The 6,000-nt window shown below is 44.7% G+C and overlaps 1 protein-coding gene across 1 annotated transcript in view; it reads right to left on the reverse strand.

The window, feature by feature from the left end:
• pik3cd (phosphatidylinositol-4,5-bisphosphate 3-kinase, catalytic subunit delta) overlaps positions 1-4,213 on the reverse strand; it is a 63,960-nt gene extending 59,747 nt beyond the window's left edge. The window contains exon 1 of the mRNA XM_084333332.1: positions 4,005-4,213. The gene's annotated coding sequence lies outside the window, so the exon portion shown is untranslated. The remainder of the gene's footprint in view (positions 1-4,004) is intronic.
• Positions 4,214-6,000: the final 1,787 nt, after the last annotated feature.

Genomic DNA, 6,000 nt, shown 5'->3' on the forward strand with positions numbered 1-6,000 from the left:
GTCGTCAGCTTCGATGATTCTGTGGAGAGCTTGATGGACCAGTATCCCGACCTTGCATCCAGTACGCTGAAATAGCGTGCGCCTGTTAGTCTGGGTGTGATGTCCTCTAGTGTCGGCAGAGGGTAGTGCGGGCGCTTGATAGCCTTGTTTAGCTCCTTAGGATCCAAACATAGTCTGAGCTTGCCTGTGCGTGGCTTCTCAACAATGACCAGTGCACTGACCCACTCCGTTGGTTCGATGATTCTAGCGATGATCTGTGTGTCTTCCATACTCTGTAGCTCCTTCTTTAGTCGGCCACGCAGGGCGATCGGTGTCCTTCTCAGTGGGCAGACTACTGGCTTGGCGTCTGGGTCTATATGGATGTGACACTCTCCTGGGAATAGTCCTATCCCTTTAAACACGTCGTGGTATTCTTCCATGATGGACTGTTTATCTGTGTGTGCATTCACTGACAATACTAGTTTAATGAGGTCCATATTCAGGCATGCCTGTAAACCTAGAACTGGGGGTGCCTGAGTGTCTACTATGTAAAAGTCTAACAACATGCCACGCTCTTTGTATTTACACTTTAACGTGCATGTGCCCTTTACCACTAGCTTCTCTCCACCATATCCTGTCAGTCTGCGTGAGGTAGGCTGTATTTTGCGTTTATCTTGTAAACTGTGATACTCTCTCAAAGGAATTACATTTACTTGTGCACCTGTGTCTAACTTAAATTTAAGCTCTGTGCCCTGTTTTCCTACTTGTATGTCTGCGAACGCTTGTTCTGTTGCATCAAACCGTCTGTCTGTCACGGTGTCTACATACAGTTCGTCTGACTCTTCTCCTGACTCAGAGCGCATGCTAATCTCGTGTACTGACTTTTTCTGGAAGCTACCAGCCCTGCAGACTTTGGCAAAGTGGTTCCATTTTCCACACTTCGTGCACTGTTTTCCCCTAGCTACACAGTTATCCCCTTCCTTGTGAGCTCTACCCCCACAGTATCCACAGTTCTTACGTGTGTCTGTGTCGCTCGCTCTGTTCGCTCTCTCTCTGTCCACTCTGCTCTGGGGCGATATCTCTGAGCGCTATGCTTCTGTTCATGTCTGTGCACCTCGTGCACGAGCTGCTCCTGCGCGCTGCACGTGGCGCCAGTAAAGCTCTTTATCTGTGATTGTGCTAGCTCGTGGGCTCTAGCTATATCTATCGCGTTGTCTAACGACAAGTCTGATCCTACGTTTAATAGTTTCTCTCTTACTTTTGCTGAGTGTATGCCAAACACTATGCGGTCTCTAACCATCTCATCATTGTTCACATATGCACAGTCCTTCACCAGTAGTTTCAATGCAGTGACAAATTGTTCAAATGACTCGCTCGGTTGCTGGGTTTTCTCATGGAATTTGTACCTGGCGAAGATTGTGTTCCTCCTTGGAAGTACGTATGCTTCGAAATTGTCATAGTAGCTCTTCAGTACCTTTGCTTCATCTGCACTGAGAGTCCATGTGTTGTGAATGTCTCTCCCTCTTTCTCCGCTCCACAATAGCAGGTAGCTACATTTCTCGTCCTCTCCTTTCTTCTTGAGTGGGCCCGAAAACATCAACTCCGCGTGCTGCCTGAACTTCTTCCATTCTCCCGGTAAGTCCAGAGAATCCCAATTCATCCGTGGCGACGGGACTCCGTTGATATCCATGTTCACCCTGCTTCTGACACCATGTCGTATTCGATTAAATAGAATAATCTTCAGGACGAGGAGATAGCGTTTATATGTTTATTCAAAGGTAAGCATAGTTCAGCATGAGTGTAACTCCATTCACGGCTGGCAGCCAACTGCCTGTGAGGACCCCTGGTCAGGTATACATAAGCAAGGTGCGCCTGGCGCGCCTGTCGTAAATGATATATTCACAGCATGAATAATATAGTAAAGATATATTCAAAGTGTAACTGAGGGGTACAATTCCCTGACTGTATTGTTAGATATGATATTTAATACCACTACCTCTTGTACTTTAACTTCTGGCCATCCAGTACATGATATAAGTATGATGAACACTTTCCCACCTGATGAAACGAATCCACACAAATGTACCAAATCGAATATTTTATATAGCAAAAGGTATATACAACGTTCACTTAATTACATTTATGATTTGAAATATGAAACATGCACTTTTATGGCAAATGAGTATTCGTAGGTAAATCAACATTGAATGTCCAATCTCTGGTTACGCAGGGAGTAAGTATACAACCTGGAATATTTAGGAAACGATAGCGATGGTACTTAAATGATTATAGCTGGATACACTAAGGGGGGGGGGGGGTCCCGCTGGTTGTAAGACAGTAGGAGGGGGGGGTTAGAGAAGCCGCTGGCGGTATCCCATCTGGCCGACGGTGTCTTGGGAGAATCCAAAGTCTTGGACACGGTGCCCACAGAACCTCGGTCCGCAGACGAACACAGCTGGACCCTCTGTGGACGGTAGCTGCCGGTCCACAACGGAGAGACGTGAGGCGACCTCACTGGTGTAGAGCGCCGTCTCACCTGGAGTCCTCTCCGGGGGGTAGTTCCAACACTCCGCAGTGTTGGCCTTTATCCATGGAATAATCAAAGCACCCAAAGCATAATCCAAGCCGTGGAAGGCTCGCCGTCGTCCGGGTAGAGTAATCCAATATACAGGTCCAGTCGCTCTTGGCCCGGAGCTCCTCGGATGCAAGCACCACTAGGGGTCTGCTCAGCCTGGTTAAGCGTCCAGATAACGTCAGGAACGATGGGGGTACTGATAACTTTAGAACTCTAACCGAACGATGCACCATACATAAATAGACTATTATTAGCTTAATAGAATACGTCCAACTCGACGGTATAGTGCCAAACTATGACTATTCAACTATTAATCTACACGATATCTCAATGCCTATTCTGGGCCAAGTAGGCCTTACTACACCACACGTGCGTCGTGGGGAGGCTTTGCGTCTGTCACTCTGTTGGAGGGTAAAGAACTGGACTAAAAGAAAGTTCTACTTTACTTGCGCCATATATATATGCGCTATGAACAAATAGTACCACTCGTATTTCGCCCGACATATTCCTGCGCGGAACCGGGGCTTGCCACGACATGTTAGGCGGCACGATTGAACTTGGACCTAGGGGTATGGCAACCTGGCGCCAGGTTCTCGTCCAATGGTAGAATGAAACTATTATGGGCTGTTTAGTAGACTAAAGGGATATTCAGTGCATATTGTACAAGGAATATACAGGGGATATCAAACGATATACAAATACAATTAAATATATATAAATAAATATATATATTCGGTTTAATCTGATCCTTCACAACACAAAGCATGAATATTACAAACTGCAATTAATTAATGATGGTGAAAAAGATGGCGAGTAACTGATATTATATACAGTTGATTTGATACAGTGGCAGCATATAGTCAGGGGGCCAGCTTTTATGAAACGGATCCCCCTCCAATGTAGAATGTAGGCTGCAGTTTATTACCTCCGACAACCTATAGAGCACAATTCATACAATTGAGGCTTTACAGACAGAATCGGCTCTGCCAAATGCATGCAATTTCTCCAGGGCATGCTGTCAATACTGAATCAGAAAATATATTAGGTATTATAATATATTTTTTTTAATTTTTTTTATCTAACCAGGTGAGTCCCATTGAGATTACAAGATCTCCTTTTCGAGGGACCCCTGGCCAGGATACCGTGCAATATATGCGATTTTACAAAGTAATTCTACACTCTTAATGCAAAAGATGCACAAGTTCTAAATTAACTTGCATTGCATAGCTTTAATATGCCTATTAATTATTCGCCTGTTTTAACTAGCCTAAGTAAAGACACGCTCCAAAGACATGAGACATGTGAATATAGTAGTATTCACACTGAAAAAATAAAATGTCGGAGGTTCAGAACAGCAAAACCAAATGATGAGAGTCAGCACAGTGGGCTAAATATGTGAACTGTATCCTAAATATGATAATACTTTTTTTTAAAGTAATATCTTACCAACCTGTTATCATCAGGCACCTGCTCCCCGTCTACAAGCCTTGGCATGTGCTGGTGATCTCTTCATGTTCTTTTGGTATGATCGTAGTTATCTTCAAGTGATAACAGAGCGAAGCCGTATGAGAGTCAATCCAAAAGTAATGGCTATTCAGATCAAATCCCCACCGCAAACTGACAATGATTAGGAAAATGTTCCGTGCCGTTAGGGCAAGTGCGTTGTCATTCAAGCGGTCATGTTGCACTGTGACAGAGAGCGACTGCGCTCTGCCTCCTGGTCTCCGTGCCGGCCGAGGGAACGTCCACAAAGAGTAGTCGCTTCAAAGTGGCAAAAAAACAAAGTGCCAAAAAAGAGAAAGAGAAAGAGAGAGAAAGAAAAAAAATTAGAGAGAGAGAGAGAGAGAGAGAGAGAGAGAGAGAGAGAGAGAGAGAGAGAGAGAGAGAGAGAGAGAGAGAGAGAGAGAGAGAGAGAGAGAGAGAGAGAGAGAGAGAGAGAGAGAGAGAGAGAGAGAGAGAGAGAGAGAGAGAGAGAGAGAGAGAGATCCTCATTTGGTAGCGTGTCCTGATTTTATGTGTGAATGAATGAATGAATGAATGAATGAAAACTTTATTTAACAGATTGCAGAATGGGTACAATACAGTACGGCTCAATACAATTGTTAAGGGGATGCAGACCAGAGAAAGACGTTTGTCTTGTTTACATCAGGGTCGGGGTCCCCCATTTTCAATTCATAGTGACATTTATGACATACACAACATACATGACATTTATGGCATAGGGACGGTCCGGACATACATGACATACAGGTATTTAGTACTGTTACATTTGTGACATATACGATATGCAATTAACTTGCATATCGTGGAGTCTTGACTTGAAATTGATTTATCAAATAAACAAGGTACACACAGACATCCCCTCCAAATTCCTCAGAGACGCAGCAGCCGCCATCACCCCAGTCATCACACACATAATAAACCTCTCTATAAAACAGGGGCACGTCCCCAAGGACTTCAAAATTGCGAGAGTGACCCCTCTACACAAAAAGGGCAGCAAATTAGACCCAGGCAACTACCGCCCTGTTTCTATTCTTACCTCCATCTCGAAAGTCATGGAGAAAATAGTCTACGAACAGGTCGAAAAGTACCTGGCGGAAAAAAACCTAATCTACGAATTCCAATCTGGCTTCAGAACGTCCCACTCCACTGACACATGCCTCCTCTATTTGAACGACCACATCAAACAAGAGGTGGACGCTGGCAAATACTGCGGCATGGTCATGCTGGACCTACAAAAGGCCTTCGACACTGTCAATCACTCCATTCTAATGGACAAGCTAAAAGCAATTGGTTTTGATAGCCTATCAGTGAGCTGGATGCAATCCTACCTGGAGGGGAGAGAACAGATGGTAGAGGTAAACGGTACTCTATCCCCCCCCCTCACAGTGAGCTGTGGTGTTCCACAAGGAAGCATACTAGGACCGCTACTCTTCCTAATTTATGCAAATGACATGTCGTCAGCCTGTGACTGCAACTTGTTCCTGTTTGCGGACGACTCAGCCCTGCTGGTCTCTGACAAGAACAAATTGCAGGTTGAAAAAACCCTCAGCACGGAACTAGGCAAAATCTGCATATGGCTCGCTGATAACAAACTATCATTACACATGGGCAAAACAGAGTCCATTCTCTTCGGTTCAAATAACAAACTCAGCAAGACCGACGGCTTCTCAGTTACAGTGGGTGACAATATTGTCACAAGGAAAGACGAAATTACCTACCTGGGTTCCATCCTAGAGGCAAATCTTTCCTGTGACAAAATGGCATCCAATGTAATAAAAAAAGTCAACCAACGAACTAGATTCTTGTACCGGATCTCCTCTCTGGTAAACAAGAATACCCTGAGGACTCTGGCAGGAGCACTCATTCAAGGGTACTATGACTATGCGTGCACCTCATGGTACCAAAGCACCTCAAAGGCGCTTAAAACAAAATTACAAACATCA

This window comes from Notolepis coatsorum (genome assembly GCF_963971535.1).
Source record: "Notolepis coatsorum genome assembly, chromosome: 17".
Lineage (NCBI taxonomy): Eukaryota > Metazoa > Chordata > Actinopteri > Aulopiformes > Paralepididae > Notolepis > Notolepis coatsorum.